Genomic DNA, 19,258 nt, shown 5'->3' with positions numbered 1-19,258 from the left:
TCATAAACAAATAGCTGACATGTCAGAAATTGAGTTCAGAATTTGGATAGCAAATAAGATTAACAGAACTGAAGTAAAATTGGAAGTAGAAGTTCAAAGAGTAATTCAAAAGTTGGCTTAAAGGCAGTGCCTGTGGCTCAAAAGAGATGGGTGCGGGCCGCATATACCAGAGGTGGCAGGTTCAAACCCAGCCCTGGCCAAAAAACTGCAAAAAAGTAAATTGATGTAAGAAGTCAATGAATTCAAAGATAAAATCGCCAAAGATTTCAACAAATTGAGGCAAGAATTTGCATCCCTCAAAGACCTGAGAAATACAGGAGAATCCCTCAGTAATAGAATGGAGAAGGCAAAAGAAAGGGTCTCAGACGCTGAAGACAAAGCTTTTCTTTTCTTTTTTTTTGGGGGGGGGAGTTAAAAAACCCAACTTTTATTCTTGTCAAGGCTTGGAGTAGCTCAAAGGACAACTGGGTTGAAATGGAGGTAAAAAGAAGGAAACAAAACCCACTGACAGTGTCTTTGGCGATTGATTCTGAACATTGCAGTTTTTGACCAAGTAACTCTCAAAATTCCTTCTACAAAGGGCCAAGCAAGTAAGTGTTGGCAGATACTGCTTTATCCAAACCAGATCAAGGTCCATATCAATTCTCTTCCACACAGAGGCAAGGTTATGTTCAAACATAACAGACAAATCCCCACCCGACAATGACCAGAGACCATCCCGCCACATTGTCCCAGTGCTTCGAGAAATTTTTCCAATCTGCCTGCTCAAGCTATCAGGTTCTCACCTTTGATCCCCCTCTGGGTCTCACTCTTTTGACAGGACTCTGATGACTGCCCTATTTCCATGCACTCTTTCTACTGGACTGTTCAGACTGACACTTTTTCTAGCATAGCTGTTGAGCTCATCCGAGGCATCACCCTGGGTGCTGTGTTCACATTTTCTTTTTTTTTTTTTTATTGTTGGGGATTCATTGAGGGTACAATAACCCAGGTTACACTGATTGCAAAGCTTTTCAATGCTCCCAAATGCTCAAAGATGAAGAGAAATGGAGAGCAAAGATGAATCATTCTCTGAGAGAGTTGTGGGACTACTCCAAAAAAGCAAATGTTCACCTTATTGAAATTCCTGAAAGTGATGAGAATTATCTGAAATGCACAGATGCTCTACTCCAAGAGATTTTAGAGGAAAACTTTCCAAGCATGGCAAGAGATACTGAAATTCGGATAGCAGACAATTTCAGAACCCTAGCACGACTCAGTCCGAAAAAAGCATCCCCTAGACACATTGTAATTAACTTCGCCAAAGTTAATATGAAAGAAAAAATCCTGCAAGCAGCCAGACATAAGAAAATCATAACCTACAAGGGGAAGAATGTTAGAATGTTAGAATGACTGCACATCTTTCTGCTGAAACTTTTCAAGCCTGAAGAGGATGGTCATCAACCTTCAATTTCCTGAAACAAAACAACTTTCAGCCCAGGATCCTGTATCCAGCTAAACTGAGTTTCATTTATGACAGAGAAGTCAAATACTTTAATGACATTCATACGTTGAAGAAATTTGCCATAACTAAACCTGCTGTTCAAGACATTCTCAGACCCATCCTCCATAATGACTACCACAATGCTTTACCACCAAGGTAAACTCACTCAGAAATTACTGATCAAAACCCAACTTCCAAAGTGATGAAAGGATAAAAAAAGTCCACTGGTCTTTTGAAAATTTGACACCCAAAATACTACCAGGCTTATCAATACTCTCAATTAACATGAATGGCTTAAATTATCTGCTAAAGAGGTACAAGTTGGCTGACTGGATACAAAACTCAGGCCAGATATCTGCTGCATTCAAGAATCTCATCTATCTTAAATGATAAATATAGACTCAGGATGAAGGGATGGACAACTATAATCCAGGCAAACGGAAAACAGAAAAAAAGCAGGGGTTCTAATTTCATTTGCAGATACATTAGGCTTTAAGCCAACAAAAGTAAGGAAGACAAGGATGGTCACTTCATATACGCTATGGGAAAGACTCAACATGATAAGATTTCAATTATTAACATTTATGTGCCAAACTATAATGCTCTTCAATTTATAAGCAAGACCCTAACAGACATGAACAATTCAATATATTCCAGCACAATAATAGTACGAGATTTGAACACCCCTTTGGCAGTGTTGGATAGATCCTCCTAGAAGAAACTAAGCAAAGAAATTCTGGACTTAAACTGTACCATACAACAATTGAATTTAATAGACATCTACAGAACGTTTCATACTAACAAAATTGAATACACATTCTTCTCATCAGCCCATGGAACATCCTCCAAAATTGATCACATCTTAGGTCACAAGGCTAACTTCAGCAAATGTAAAAGAATAGAAATTATTCCTTGTATTTTCTCAGATTATCATGGAATAAAAGTTGAACTCACCATTAACAGGAATCTGCATACTCATACAAAGACGTGGAAACTAAGTAACCTTATGCTGAAAGATAGCTGGGTCAAAGATGAGATTAAGAGGGAAATTACCAATTTTTTTGGAAAAGAATAATAACGGAGATACGAATTATCAGAACCTCTGGGATAGTGCAAAGATAGTCCTAGGAGGGAAATTTATAGCACTGCAAGCCTTCCTTAAGAGAACAGAAAGAGAGAAGGTCAACACCTTAATGGGATATCTCAAGCAACTGGTAAAGGAAGAATACTTCAACCCCAAACTCAACAAAAGAAATAACCAGTAGAGCTGAATTAAATGAAATCAAAAACAAAAGAATTATTCAAAAGATCAATGAATCCAAAGTTTGTTTTTTTGAAAAGTTTAACAAAATTGATAAACTCTTGGTTAGCCTAACCAGAAACAGAAAATTAAAATCCCTAATTTCATCAATCAGAAATGACAAAGGCAAAATAACAAGAGACACCTTAGAAATTCAAAAAATTATTAATGAATACTACAAAAAATGCTACTCTCAGAAATTCAAAAATTTGAAAGAAATTAACCAATACTTGGAAGCATGCCACCTTCCTAGACTTAGCCAGAAAGAATTAGAAAAATTGAACAGACCTATATCAAGTACTGAAATAGCATCAACTATACAAAATCTCACAAAAAAGAAGAGTCGGGGACCAGACAGCTTCACATCAGAATTCTACCAAACCTTTAAAGAGGAACTAGTACCTATATTACATAACATATTCCAAAGCAAATAAACAGAAGGAATACTATCTAACACATTCTATGAAGCAAATATCACCCTGATCCCCAAACCAGGAAAACTCCCAACAAGAAAAGAAAATTATAGACCAATATCTTGAATGAATATAGATGCAAAAATATCCAATGAGATCCTAGCACACAGAATCCAGCAATACATCAAACAAATTACACACCATGACCAAGTGGGTTTTATCCCAGTGTCTCAAGTATGGTTCAATATATGTAAATCTATAAATATACTATATCACATAAACAAATTAAAAAACAAAGATCATACAATTCTCTCAATCGATGCATAAAAACCTTTTCATAATATCCAGCATCCCTTCGTGATCAGAACACTTAAGAAAATAGGTATAGAAGGGACATTTCTGAAACTGATAGGGGCCATCTACAGCAAACTCACAGCCAATATCATATTGAATGGAATTAAATTGAAATCATTTCCACTCAGTTCAGGAACCAGGCAAGGTTGCCCATTTGTCTCCACTGCTTTTTAACATTATAATGAAAGTCTTAGCTATTGCAATGAGGCAGGAAAAGGCGGTCAAGGGTATCCAAATAGGGTCAAAGGAGATCAAACTTTCACTCTTCACAGATGATATGATTGTGTATCTGGAAAGCACCAGGGATTCTACTACAGAACTCTCAGAAGTCATCAAGCAATACAGCAGCATCTCAGGTTACAAAATCAATACTCACAAGTCTGTAGCCTTTATATACACCAACAATACTCAAGCTGAAAAAACAGTTAAAGACTCTATTCCTTTTACAGTACTGCCAAAGAAGATGAAATATTTGGGAGTTTACCTAAAAAAGGTAAGAAAGATCTTTATAAAGAGAACTATGAAACTCTGAGAAAAGAAATAGCTGAAGATGTTAACAAATGGAAAAATATATCATGCTTAAGGCTGGGAAGAATGAACATTGCTAAAATGTTCATACTACCCAAAGCAATATACAATTTTAATGCAATTCCTATTAAAGCTCCACTGTCATACTTTAAAGACCTCGAAAAAATAATACATCATTTTATGTGGAATCAGAAAAAACCTGAAATAGCCAAGACATTAATCATAAATAAAAACAAATCAGGAGGAATCATGCTACCAGATCTCAGACTATACTATAAAACAGCATGGTACTGGCACAAAAACAGAGAGGTAGATGTATGGAACATAACAGAAAACCAAGAGATGAACCCAGCTACTTACCTTTATTTGATCTTTCACAAGCCAATCAAAAACATTCAGTAGGGAAAAGACTCCCTATTTAACAAATGGTGCTGGGTAAACTTGCTGGTGACCTGCGGAAGACTGAATCTGGACACAAACCTTTCACCATTAACTAAGATAGACTCTCACTGGATCAAAGATTTAAACTTAAGACATGAAACTTTAAAAATATTAGAAGAAAGTCCAGGGAAAACACTTGAAGAGACAGGCCTGGAAGAATATTTTATTAGGAGCCTCCCACCATCCCTGGGCAATTGAAACAACACCAAAAATACATTACTGGGATCTGATCAAACTAAAAAGCTTCTACACAGCCAAGAACACAGTACGTAAATCAAGAGGACAGCGCTCGGAATGGGAAAAGATATTTGTTATGTCTCTGACAAAAGTTTAATAACCAGAATCCACAGAGAACTCAAATGTATTAGCAAGAAATGAACAAGTGATCTCATCTCAGGCTGGGCAACGGACTTGAAGAGAAAATTCTCTGAAGAATACAGGTGCACAGCCTAAAGACACATGAAAAAATGCTCATCATCCTTAATCATTAGAGAAATGCAAATCAGAACCACTTTGAGATATCTAACTCCAGTTAAGATTAGCCCACATCACAAAACCCCAAAACCATAGATGTTGGTGTGGATGTAGAGAAAAGGGAAAACGTCTGCACTGCTGGTGGGAATGCAAACGAATGTGTTCCCTTTGGAAAGATGTTTGGAGATCACTTAGGGATCTAAAAATAGACCTGCCATTTGACTACAATTCCTCCACTAGGTATATATGCAGAAGACCAAAAATCACTTTATAACAAAGATATCTGTACCAGAATGCTTATTGCAGCCCATTTCATAATTGCTAAGTCATGGAAGAAGTCCAAGTGCCCATCGACCCATGAATGGATTAATAAATTGTGGTATATGGACACCATGGAATATTATGCAGCCTTAAAAAAGTTGGAGACTTTACCTCTTTTATGTTTACATGGGTGGAGCTGGAACATATTCTTCTTAGCAAAGTATCTCAAGAATGGAAGACAAAGTAACCAATGTACTCAGCCCTACTATGAAACCAATTTATAAGCACCCACACTTCCATATGAAAGCTATAACCCAATGCAGCCCAAGATGAAGGTGAAAAATGAGGGGGAGGGGAGGGGAGTGGGAAGGATGGGTGGAGGGAGCTTAATTGGTGGGATCACACCTATGGTGCATTTTACAAGGGTACATGTTAATCTTTTTTTTTTTTTTTTGTAGAGACAGAGTTTCACTTTATTGCCCTCGGTAGAGTGCCGTGGCGTCACATGGCTCACAGCAACCTCCAACTCCTGGGCTTAGGCGATTCTCCTGCCTCAGCCTCCCGCATAGCTGGGACTACAGGCGCCCGCCACAACGCCTGGCTATTTTTTTGTTGCAGTTTGGCCGGGGCTGGGTTTGAACCCGCCACCCTCGGCATATGGGGCCAGCGCCCTACTCACTGAGCCACAGGCGCAGCCCCGGTACATGTTAATCTTTAAGTGTAGAATGAAAGTATCCCAAATTGTATATAAAACCAGCACATCATACCCCATAATTGCATTAATGTACATAGGTATGATTTTATTATTAAGTCTTTTGCACATAGATTATAAATACATTTATGTCTTTTGTACATAGATCATAAATACACTTCAGTGTGTTGATTATTTGTACAAATTGGAGTGCTTACATCATACTAAACAGCATAGCTTTCATCTATGATTTAATAAAGTAAATAAATAAATAAATAAAATAAAAATACACACACACACAGGAAAAAAAGAATAAACAAATAGTAAAAGCAATCCTAAAATTTATATGGTAACATAAAAGACCTCAAATAGCCAAAACAATTCTGAGGGAGAGAAACAAAGTTGGAGGCATCACACTTACTGATTCAAAAGCATATTACAAAGTCAGAGCAATCAAAACATTATGGTTTGTGAATAAAACAAATTCATAGATCAGTAAAACAGAATAGAGAGCCCAGAAAGAAATCCAAACATGTACAGTCAACTAATTTCTGATGAGGACGCCAAGAGGATACAATGAAAAAAATGATAGTCTCTCCACTAAATGGTGCTGAGAAAACTGGGATTTCTGCATGAAAAGAATGAAATTGGGTCTTTATTTTATACCATATGCAAATCTACTCGAAATGGATAAAAGGCATAAATGTAAGCCCACAAACTAGAAAACTCCAAGAAGAGAACGTAGGAGAAAAGATCCTGAACACTGGCCTTGAATATATTTTTTTTGGTATCACACCAAAAGCTCAGGCTGAAAAGCAAAAATAAATAAATGGTACTATATCAAACTAAAAAGCTTTTGCACAGCAAAGGAAACAATCAACAAAATGAAATGGCAATCTATGAATTGGGAGAAAATATTTGCAAAGCTTATATCTGAGGGGGGTGGGGCCTTGGTGTGTGTCACACTTTATGGGGGCAAGACATGATTGCAAGAGGGACTTTGCCTAACAATTGCAATCAGTGTAACCTGGCTTATTGTACCCTCAATGAATCCCAAACAATAAAAAAAAGAGTTAATATCCAAAATGCATTGATATGAAGAACTCGTACAACTCAATATAGAAAAACAAATAACCAGGTGGTGCCTGTGGTTCAAGGAAGTAGGGCGCTGGCCCCATATGCTGGAGGTGGTGGGTTCAAACCCAGTCCTGGCCAGAAACTGCAAAAAAAAAAAAGAAAGAAAAAAAAGCTACATTTAGAAAAACAAATAACCTAGTGACCAAAATGGGCAAAAGAACCAAATTGACATTTCTCCAAGGAAGACATAAAAATCTTTGAGAGGTATATGAAAATATGTTTAATATTATTAATTCTAGAAATGCAAATCAAAATCACTATGAGATACCACTTCACAAAATCCACTAGAAGGGCTATTACCAAAATGTCAAAAGATAGCAAATGTTGTTGGGAGTGTGGAGAAAAGGGAACTCATGTTGTTAGAAATGTAGATTGATTGGTATAGCCATCATGGAAAACAGTGTGAGGATGTCTAAAGACTTTAAACACCCATCTATGACCTAGCAATTACTCTTCTGGGCATACACCCAAAGGAAATGAAATCACCACTTCATAAAGATATCTGCACTCCCATGTTCATGGTAACCAAGATATGGAAACAACCTAAGCGTCCATCAACAGATGAAAGGATAAAGAAACTTGGTGTAAATGTATACAATGGAATATAATTTAGTTCTAAAATTGAATGAGATCTTTCCATTTGCTGCAATGTGGATGAGCATGGAAGACATTTTGTTAAGTGAAATAAGCCAGACACAGAATGAAAAATGTTACACATCATTTGTATGTGGAATCTTTTTTTAAAAAAATTCAAATATATGGAAATAGAGAAATATTGGGGCAGCATGAGTCGCTCAGTGAGTAGGGCACTGGTCCCATATACCAAGGGTGACAGGTTCAAACCTAGCCCCCGCCAAACTGCAACAACAACAACAAAAAAAAAAAAAAAGAGAGAGAGAGAAATAATATAATAGACATACTCTTATTTGACAATGTGAGTGTTACTTTCTTTGCATTATTATTATTATTATTGCTTAACATTTTGATGCAGCAATCATCTGATTCCTTTTCTGAATTTTGTTCTTTACAAGGTTTTTGTTTCTAGTCCTTATCTTAAACATTGTTATTGTTATTAAATTTTAAGCCTTTTTAATTTTGTGAAGGCAAAAAGTGAAAACCTAATAAACACATGTATATGTAAAAATTTTTTAAAAAATTCAAATATATATATAAATAGAGAAAAAAGTGGTTACTAGGGGTAGCAGTTGAGGAGGGAATGGAGAAACAGAGGTCAGAGGACACAAAGTAGCAGATATGTAAGGTGAACAAGTCTAGAAATATAATGTACAATATGAGGACTATAGGTAATAAAAATGTACTGTATTGGGGATCCATAGTAAATGAATAGATTTTAGCTGTTCTTGCCACAAAAACATGAATAATTATGTGAGATAACAGACAGTAGTTTGTTTTACTGTCATTATCATTACCTTTTTTTTTACTATGTTTTGTATCCTGTAACATCATGTTGTATACCTAAAATTATACAATTTATTTTTTCAAGAAAGACTAGTAATAAATGACTTAGTAATTCTTATTGCTTCCCAATCAACTGTGAAGAATTCTGATGGCTGGGTGACACCTGTGGCTCAGTGGGTAGGGCACCAGCCCCATATACCAAGGGTGGCATGTTCAAACCCAGCCCCCTGCAACAAAAAATTAGCTGGGCATTGTGGTGGGCACCTGTAGTCCCAGCCACTCAGGAAGCTGAGGCAAGAGAATCGTCTAAACCCAGGAGTTGGAGGTCGCTGTGAGCTGTGTGATGCCACGACACTCTACTGAGGGCGATAAAGTGAGACTGTCTCTACAAAAAAAAAAAAAAAAAAAAAAATTAAAAAAAGAATTCTGAAGGCTGTCAAAAAACTGTCACTTCCTAAAATAGGATTTAACACCTATTCAATGCTACAGACAGAAGTGGGTAAACAGAGAAATGTGGAGTTAATCCTGACTTACTAAAATGTTTTATATTTTTTCAAATCTCAAGGCAGCCTTTACTTTTCAAAATGTTTTTCAATGGAAGAAACACCTTGAAAACATTTCTTAAATCTATTACCTGCACAACTATTATGGTCAATGGAATGATTCTGAATGTATGAGCTTGATGAAAAAAGAAAAGGGATGAAAATGAAAAATAAGTACTGATGCATCCATGCCTAGGACTCTAAACTTGGCTGTGCATCAGAATCATTTAGGTAATATTTAAATATATGTATTTCTACCTCTACCCCCAGGCCTACTCAATAGGAATATCTAGGTTCCAATCCTAGAAATCTGTATCTTTAATGTTCCTAAAGTGACTCTGATGCACTTTGAGGTCTGGGAACCAAAGTTAGATCATTTAGATTATTTACTGCATTCAGCCCCACAAGAATTTCTACATGATAAGATAGCAAAATAAATTATTGATTTTTTAAAAACATAGATTTCTTGTGACTAGCAGGTTATTTTTGGTAAAATTTACTATAAAACTGGGTTGTTCTTAAGGGCTCTATGCACACCTTATAATGCATCGATGCCCCTTGTACAATGATTATATATACTATATTTATGTCTATTTTATAGGACTTGGAGTCTAATTTTTAACTATGTTAAATGATTAGAGACCTATAGTTCCTGTATCTTTGCTTTTATGCTATATTGTTCATTATATTTATGATTTATTTGATGCTGAGTCTTTGGTCAGGAACACAATCACCAATTATAATATTGTTCCTTTGGGAAAATACAATCCATTTTATGACACAGTTTCTAGGAATACCACTGTAGCAAAAATCAGTGACTGCCTGCCGAAGGGTAGCTCACTTTCCAAAAAAGGATACTCCTGAAAAGTAGCATAAACTGAATTTTTATCAGTCAACTCAGTAAAACTCTACCAAGGACCTAATGTACCTAAAAGTTATCCTTTAGGAAAGAAAGAAATACTTTAGAAAATTAAAGTCTCATCCTTATTTGCTCTGAAAATTTCAGTTTAATACACAGAGAGATATTAAAACAGGGCACACTAATATTTAAGTAGAAACTAGTCTAGACTACAAAGCAAATGATATTTTTCTTGATTATCAAACTGCAGATCAGATATTTTGGAGCAAAAAAAATAATCACCAAACCTCCAGTCCAAGGAGGTTATCTTTTGTAGTGCTGTGGATGCAGATAGAAAGTGAGTTTCTTTATTCTCAAAGACTAAAAAGGATGACAGTACAGACAAATGTTCACACAATGTTCCTGTGAGTGAATGAAAATGGCAGGTGTTGAGGATCCTCCCTTTTCAGAATGAGAAATGCAAGCACAGGTTGATCTGTGCAGCTTACATGCTGAGGATTTCTGAGTGCAGATAGGTAAACCAGATGCTAGAATCAACTAAAGAACCAAGGATTATTTGTTCTAAAAAAGACTACTGCTCAAACTAGCAATTTCCCAGGGTAGTAGAAGAGATTTAATCAGAAAAGGCATACAAATGTACTTTGCAAACTCTTAAGTAAACAAAGGGAACAAATTTCTCAGTTGAGAATGAAGATGGGGGCAGTGTTCTTAAGGGTTTAAGGGAAAGTATGGCAATATCTAGAAAAGCAAGAATACAACGAATTTAAAGTAAGAGCAGGCAGTATGATTGTGTTTTCCTCCAGCCACTTTCACCACACCAAGGAGGCAGGAAGTAACCAAGATTGTGATTTGCCAATTGAATGAAAAGAAGTAAATGGTCTGCGAAGCTAGTGAATGATGCCCCATGATCATATCAATGTACACAGCTATGATTTAATAAAAAAATAAATAAATAAAATAAAAATAAACTATCTGCACTCAAAAAAAAAAAAAAAAGAAGTAAAAGGCAGCAAGGGAGTTGATAGCATATGCATGCAAGGGGCCTGACAGAGTGGTGGCAGTTAGAAATATAAATATAGATGAGACTGAGAAAGTCTCTCAAGATCAGACTTACAGGTGTAAAGAGTATCATGAAAGGCTCAAAAATGGCTCAACATAGGTTTTAGTCAAGTAATATCATTTGAACACTTCCCCTGTTCAGAGTATTACACAGGTAGGATCTGAGAGGTTGGCTGTAAATCTAGATTTCCTCCAGTAGAATTAAGCTACCTGAGATGCACAGTCGAGGCATATATCTGACAAACAGTAAGTTTAGGAAATTAGGAGTAGAGGACAAGAGTAATTTTGAGTAAATTGGAAATACCCTGTCTCCCCGAAAATAAGACATCCTCTGAAAATAAGACCTACTTACAGGAAAGATAAGACGTCCCCTGAAAATAAGACCTAGTGCATCTTTGGGAGCACACCTTAAAATAAGACACTGTCTTATTTTCGGGGAAACAGGGTAGGTTTGAGGGTGAGCAAGGAGACCACTGGATAATGGAGTAGAATATCACCTAAGTGATGGTGAGGTAGAGAGGCAGAATGGACTTCTAGGACAGGCTGAATAACAGAGACACGAATCGCAGGACAGGGGAACAGGTATTTTGCTGTGTGTTACACTTGTCTCCCTCGCACCCCTCTTATCTTTTGCAGCATAATTTATATCACAAAATATAATGTGTCTTCTTTTACAGATATATGTTCTAATGATGTAAATGACAGTAGGGAACCTTCTTAAGATACCCCCACACACACACATGCACACACACACACACATACGCAATGAATTCAGATACATGGAGAAAATAAGTGGTCAAAAGTCCTTTAAATTTATCTAGAAGTGATTAATAAGGCAGGGATTATGCTGAGAAGGAAATGGTGCAATACAGAAGGACCAAACTGGGAATCTGAAGACCAGGCTTCTAATCCAGTTTGAGAAATCCGAGTTTTACTTTTGTCATATGTAAAAGAGGTAATGCCACCTTCTCTACACAATCAAAAGGTCTCTGCCTAGGAAAGTAAGATTCCTGAGGGCAGGGACCTTTACTGTCTTGTTTGTCACATTATCTCTAGCACTTAGCCTGACACATAGACAGAGCTTATGAACATTTGTTAGGTAAAGAAATTTAGAAAAGTAATTTTATACTCATGAGTGCTATCCAAAATCAACTATTAACTTTCTCCTTAATAATAATTCATATGAAATGAAACCTGCCACTAAGATTATAATAATATAAAATTCTCTAACATTTAGGTACATGTTTTAAATAACTATATCTTATTTATTTTTTTTGTTGAGACAGAGTCTCACTATGTTACCATCTGTAGAGTGCTGCCACAGCTCACAGCAACCTCAAATTCTTGAGCTTAAGCGACTTTATTGCCTCAGCCTCCCAAGTAGATGGGACTATAGATGCCTGCTACAACGCCCAGGTATTTTTTGTTGTTGTTGTTGATGTTGTTGTTGTTGTTTAGCAGGCCGAGGCAGGGGTTGGATTCGAACCCGCCAGCCCAGGTGTATGTGGCTGGTGCCCTAACCACTGAGATACAGGCACCGAGCCTATCTTATTTCTTATAAGACACTTATAGACCATCAGTAGTTCAAATGGACAATTGGAAAGTATAAGCAACTAACTCTAAAATAATGTCCTGGACTAGCTCCATGAAGGCTAGAGGCAAAAGTTCAAAGACAAGAATGGTAAACTTTTTAAACACTGAAACTATTTTCTGTTGGGAGTATTTATACTAGAAACCTACTTTAAAAGACAAGATGAAGGATTATATAGTCAGATGTGAAATATACTGATAAATTTAGAAATTCTACTTTTTTTAGCTGCACCAAAAACTTGTCCCTGTTGTCCCAAATGATTACTTTAACCTTCTTTTACTTGTCTCTTAGCCCCAATCAATGCCATCTATTATAATTTCTGTATTTTCTGGACCATTGGTCTTTTATATTTACAGTTTTATTTATGTTTTATTTAATTTTAATAATTTTTATCTATGATTTATATATTGACCCCTCAAATTCTTTGTTGAATGAGTATGTAAATCAACCTCATCAAGACTTCAATATATTGAGCCTACCACTTTCCCATTATTCACCAACATCCACCCTCCTTATTCAGCACATTCAGTGTTTACCATTTGTAATCATTTCCTCAACTTCTTCACCCCTCTCTCCCTGTCAGATAAATAGCCTGGCAAATTCTTGACCCTGTTAAATTCAGCCATTTGCCTCCTCTGAATTTGCACACAAGCAGCTTGAATGTTGCTAGAAGAAATCACATCATTTTGCTGACAGGTTATAATACTTATATTCATTATCACAGACCTCAAACAGGTACTAAATTATGCCTGTTTGAAATCTACTTTATCAAGCTTGCTTTCCAGGACAACTATTTTATAATCTATTTTCTCTCCTCAAATCTCTCACAGCCATCTCCTCTGCCCTCTTCCCTGATAATCTTGCCCCCTACTAAGTACACTGAAAAAAGGTATCATCAAAGATGGTCACTCCTCACTGATCTCCACGTACACATATTTTCTGTTCTTTCCTCTTGTTAATAATGGATAAAGTGCTTCTTCTCTCTCTCTTAAAGGCCTAATCTTCCACTCATGCTCTGGATCCCACTCTTCTCCCACAACTACTTCAAAGATTTTACCTTTCTGGCTATCCCTTCTCTCTTTTATCACCAATCCTTTTCTATAGATTATCCTGAGGCATTTACAAACATAATCTGGTATCTCCCATCTTAAACTATTTTCATCCCACCATGCCACTGAAACTGATATTATCAATGTCAATGCCTTCCAAATTGAAAAAAAAGAAAAAAGAAAAAAAAAAAATCAATGGATACTTTTTATTCCTCATTTTATTGTACCACTCAGAAACTAAGGTAGCTAAAACCAACGTCTTGATTTCAACCTCCCCGCCAGTCCCAAAACCTGATTACCGTCCCCCAAATTTTCCCATGTCAGTATACAGATTATACACTTTGTTACCAAAATCAGAAAGCCCATTCTTTCATGTCTATGTTCAAAGTAGACCTCAAATCCCTTTATGTATTTTCCCACTCACTATTACCACATTGGTCCAACGCCAACATCACCTTTGCCTGGAGAATAAAGTCTCCAACTGGTCTTTTAGCTTCTTCTATTCTTGATTCTCCCTTTTCCATACATCAGCTAGAAAAATCTTTGTTTTTTTGTTTTGTTTTGTTTTCTTTTTTTTTTCGGCCGGGGCTAGGTTTGAACCTGCCACCTCCGGCATATGGGACCGGCACCCTACTCCTTGAGCCACAGGCGCCGCCCGAAAAATCTTTTACAAAATTCACATCTGTGTTAATAATGTCTATGCTTAAAACCCTCCATTTTATTCAGATCAAAATCCAAACTCCTTGTCTCCATCAACTCTCCTTTACTCACAATAGGCTATAGTTACAATGACACCCACTTGTACCTTGAAAATGCCCTACTATTTTGTGTCTTAGGACTTTGCCCTTAGAATAGAATCCAAACTCTGGCCAGTAAGACATGAAACCCTCTGCCTTTAAAATCTCATCTTCTGGAGACTTTACACCTTTTGTATTAACCCAGATGGAGTTGGAGAATATTCTCCTTAGAAAAGTATAACAAGAATGGAAAAGCAAGTATCCAGTGTACTCAATACTAACATGATACCAATAGACAAACTAATACACACCCACACAAGAGAAAAACACAAAAAAACTCAAGTGGGGGGAGGGGGGAAGGAGAGGAAGGAGGGGAATTGGTGTGCTCGCACCTAAAAGGCACAATGGTAAGGATATATGGCACACCTTCAGGGGAGAGGCACAATTACAACTTGGACTTTACCTAATAAATACAAAAAAAAATGTAAACTAATCATCTGTACCCTCATATTAATATGAAAGAAAAAAATAAAATCTCATCTTACATAACTTTCCCTCCTTACTACTTTCCAGTCCCACAATCTTCCTTTCTTCAAGATTTTCACACACACTTTCCCACTACCTGGTACAGAACCCCTCCCATAATCCCCTTCTCATCCTGTGTCTCAGCATCAATGCTACCTACTCAGCAATGCCTTCCCTATTCATTCTAATTAATGCAGGTCTCTTATAGCATTCTGTATAGCCCCTTGGGTTTATTTCCATTTAAAAAATTTTTATTTTCTTAAAATTTTTATGAACACATAATAGTTATACATATTTATGGAATACATGTGATACCCTTGAGTTATCAAAGACTAGAATTTATTCCTTCTGTCTAACTGTATTTTTGCACCCATTAACGAACCCCTCTTCATGACCTGCCCCCACTACCCTCCCTAATCTCTGGTACCACCCTTGATAGACCTTTGTAAATACATATCTACGTATATGCTTGCTGTCTTTGTTAGGGCCAAGGTTTTCTTTACCACTATAATATACCAAGCATCTAATACACAATACCAGGAATAAAATTGTAACTCAAATAATATCTTTGGAATTAATGAATGAACAAACCTCCATCATTTCCTTCTGATCTTCCCAGTATCCTGTGAGATAGGGAAGATGTTATTATCCTGTAGAAAGATTTGACAGTTTGCTTAAAATCACATAGAAAATTGTAGAACCAAAGTCTTTTTACTCTAAATTCAATGCTCTTGTATTATACTACCTCACTCAACAGGAAGTATTCTTTCTTGTATACACACAAATACCATAATAACCTTATTAAGTAACATTTCCCATAAAGAAATGGCAATCACACCTCCTCGGAGAATTTCTCTGAGATACCTCTTTCCTTATCCATTAAAAAGACTATATTTCACATACTACAAGCATACAAAGTAAACAGGATTGGGTATTCACTTTGTATATTTTATGGCATGTAATATTATTCTGTTGGGAAGCTTCCTATAAACCAATAAAGAAACACTATCCATACCTTATAAATATGTTAGTAGGTTCCCTGTATCTACTCCCAAAATATCCACCACAATTGTACTGTTACACAAATTATAACAGAATTACCATCTCCTAATGACCATGACAATTAAACTACATAGATCAAGTTATCATTTACCACGCCTCATATTTACATGCACTCACAATTCACTGAAAATATTTCAGGAACTAAAAAAAAAAAAAAAATCAGGAACTATCTAATATGCATTACCTAGCATCTATTTCATAAGAATCTAAAAATATGACTAGCTCTTCATCTTGCCATATGTATATTGATGTATTTTAATACATAAAAGCACTAGCTATTATTTTCTGTGGGCCTACTATGTGCTAGACACTGTTCTAGTCATAGGGGATACAATGGAAAAGAAGAAATAGTCTTACTCTGATTGGGACTTACATTCCTTGGCTAGTTCAGGTTATTCACTAGATTTTAGATTTTTCCCAAATACCATTTTACTAAGCTTAAAAATAGAAGGAGAAATGACATTTCTTTTTTTTTTTTTTGTAGAGACAGAGTCTCACTTTATGGCCCTCCGTAGAGTGCCGTGGCCTCACATAGCTCACAGCAACCTGCAACTCCTGGGCTTAAGCGATTCTCTTGCCTCAGCCTCCCGAGCAGCTGGGACTACAGGCACCCGCCACAACGCCCGGCTATTTTTTGGTTGCAGTTTGGCCAGGGCCGAGTCTGAACCCGCCACCCTCGGCATATGGGGCCGGCGCCCTACTGACTGAGCCACAGGCGCCGCCCGAGAAATGACATTTCTTAAGGGTATCTTCAGTAATTCTGTACATGTGTTGCTTCCATTCATCTCTCATACTATTTTTCTCAAGATCTCTCCACCTCCCACTGACATCTTCTAATTTCAGTTAAGAGGCTTTGGAATGAGGGCTAGATTCCAGTAATTGCTATGTCATTTATTGACTTTGTGACTGGCTCTGGGACCACAGGCAAGTTAACCTCTCTGAACTTTAGATTTTTCTTCGGTGAAGTCTTCTCACCATAGCTATGATAATATTTCAAAACTCAAATTTGATCACATTCCTGCCCTACTGAAAACCCTTCAATAGGCCAGTTGCCGTGGCCTGTACCTGTAATCCTAACATTCTGGGAGCCCCAGGAGGGAGGACTGCTTGAAGCCAGGAGCTTGAGACAAACCTGAGCAAGAGCAAGGCCATGTCTCTACAAAAAAAAAAAAAAAAAAAAGAAAGAAAGAAAAAGAAAAAGAAAAATTAGCCAGGTGTGGGCAATGGCATAGTGTAGTCCCAACCACTTGGGAGGCTGAGGCTGGAGGATCATTTGAGCCCAGTAGTTTGAAGTTGCTATAAGCTATGTTGAGGCCATGGCATTCTAGCCTAGGGCAACAAAACAAGACCCTGTCTCAAAAAAAAAAAAGAAAACCTTTAGGGGAGGGAAGTGGATCAAGGTGGCAGACTTGAGATATCTCCTTGCTGGATACTAATTGTGACACGGGACAATTATACAATGTATAATTGTATACACACACACATATACATTGTTTTAAACTTTTTGCTTCCTTTTTCAATTTTTTCCTTAGTTATTTTTCTTTTCTCTACTTTTCTTTCTTGTTGTTGTTGATGTTTTTGTTTAATTTTTTTTTGTTCAATTGTAGTTTTACTTTTTCACTTTTATTTTTATTAATAGCAAGGGCTCCACCATTTGTAGTTGGTGGGAGGTTTCAGCCCCCTTTATTTTTTCTTGCTTCTTTTCTTCTCTTTTTCTCTTTTTGGTAGAGATTTATCTACTTTTCTCATCTTTTGTGCATAAATTTCTAACACAACAGCTAAGATATCTTTTTTCTTTATCTTATTCAAGTATATTGTTAGTGTTTTATCTATTTTTATTTTTTTGTCATTTTTCTCCTCTTCTCTGTGGGCTGGGGCTGGTCATGGCTGTGGTCTGGCTAGGGGGATCACAGCACTGATTTGTATCAAGAAGGCCATGAGCTCATGGTCTTGGGTGTCCTAGCTCTGATCTTTGCAAAGAAGGTACTAGTAGATCCCAACTGCAACATACTGCTGATTTCATTCTATATTTCACAGAGGTGGGGTTTTGCTTTTGCCCAGGCTGATAAGGAGCTCCTGACTCAATGAACCCACCTACTCTGGTGCCCCCAAATACTAGAGCCACTGGTGTGGTTAAAGCACCCCACTGAATACTACCATTTCTCCTGTCACTCACTTTCTCTCTTACTGTCCTTTTTCTCTCCATTATTTGAATTCTTTCCTTCCACCCCCATTCTTTTATTTTCCTCTTTATCTTTTTCTTCTCTTTCTGCCATGCATGCTTTACCCTTATCTTCCTTTTAGCCATATACTAAAAAGCCACGTCAACACCTAAGCTCTGAGACAAGGTAATAAAATGGAAAAGAAGAAATGAGAAGGAAAAAGTAGGGAAGGAAATGAACAAGAAGAAAATATAGATGAGAAGGAACCAACAGAAAAATTCTGGCAAAATGAAAAACCAGAATACAGCAAACACCACCCCAAGGGATCATGAGGTACCTACCACAGAGGATTCCACCTATAAAGAACTAATGGAAGTGACAAAAAAGGAATTTAAAATATGGATGTCAAAACCAATAAAGAGAATTGAAAAGAAAGTGGAACAAAAGAACCAAAAAATGGATGAAAGATACAAAGAATATAGAAAGAATTAGGCTGAAACAATCCCTCATGCTCTTTCTTTCCAACATGGGTACAGCAGAATGGCTCTGGCAAAGAAGGGTGACAAGAAGAAGAAGGGCCAGTCTGCCATCAACAAGGTGGTGAACTGATAATATGCCATTGACATTCACAAGCACATCCATGGAGTGGGCTTCAGGAAGCATGCCCCCCAGGCACTCAAAGAGATCTGGAAATTTGCCATGAAAGAGATGGGCACTCCAGATGTGCATATCGATACCAGTCTCAACAAAGCTGTCTGGGCCAAAGGCATAAGGAATGCCCTATACTGTATCTATGACCGGTTGTGGCAGAAAATGTAAATAAGATGAAGATTCACCAAACAAGCTCTATACTTTGGTTACCTATGTACCTGTTACCACTTTCAAAAAATCTATAGATAATAAACATGGAGGAGAACTAACTGGTGATTGTCAGGCACATCAAAGTTATAAAACCACAAAAAAGAAAGAAAGGATTAGGCTGAGATTAAGGACCTAAAAGAGTTCACCAAGGAAATTAACAATGCAGTAGAAAGTATAATAATATATTAGCTCATGGAGAAGAAACAGTCCCAGAGATAGAGAACAAAGCTCTTGAGCTAACCCAGGCAGTTAAAGAGGCAGAAAAAAAGAGAGAGAAAGCAGAATATTTGCTCAGAGAATTACGAGACTG

At 36.9% G+C, this 19,258-nt stretch overlaps 1 protein-coding gene and 1 pseudogene across 2 annotated transcripts in view; one reads left to right on the top strand and one right to left on the bottom strand.

The window, feature by feature from the left end:
• EDA (ectodysplasin A) overlaps positions 1-19,258 on the bottom strand; it is a 554,900-nt gene that overhangs the window by 475,235 nt on the left and 60,407 nt on the right. The gene's annotated exons all lie outside the window — the stretch shown is intronic.
• LOC128577918 (60S ribosomal protein L31-like) lies at positions 18,628-19,084 on the top strand (annotated as a pseudogene).

Source organism: Nycticebus coucang, chromosome X (genome assembly GCF_027406575.1).
Source record: "Nycticebus coucang isolate mNycCou1 chromosome X, mNycCou1.pri, whole genome shotgun sequence".
Classification (NCBI taxonomy): domain Eukaryota; kingdom Metazoa; phylum Chordata; class Mammalia; order Primates; family Lorisidae; genus Nycticebus; species Nycticebus coucang.
This window is presented reverse-complemented; position numbering and strand designations above follow the sequence as displayed.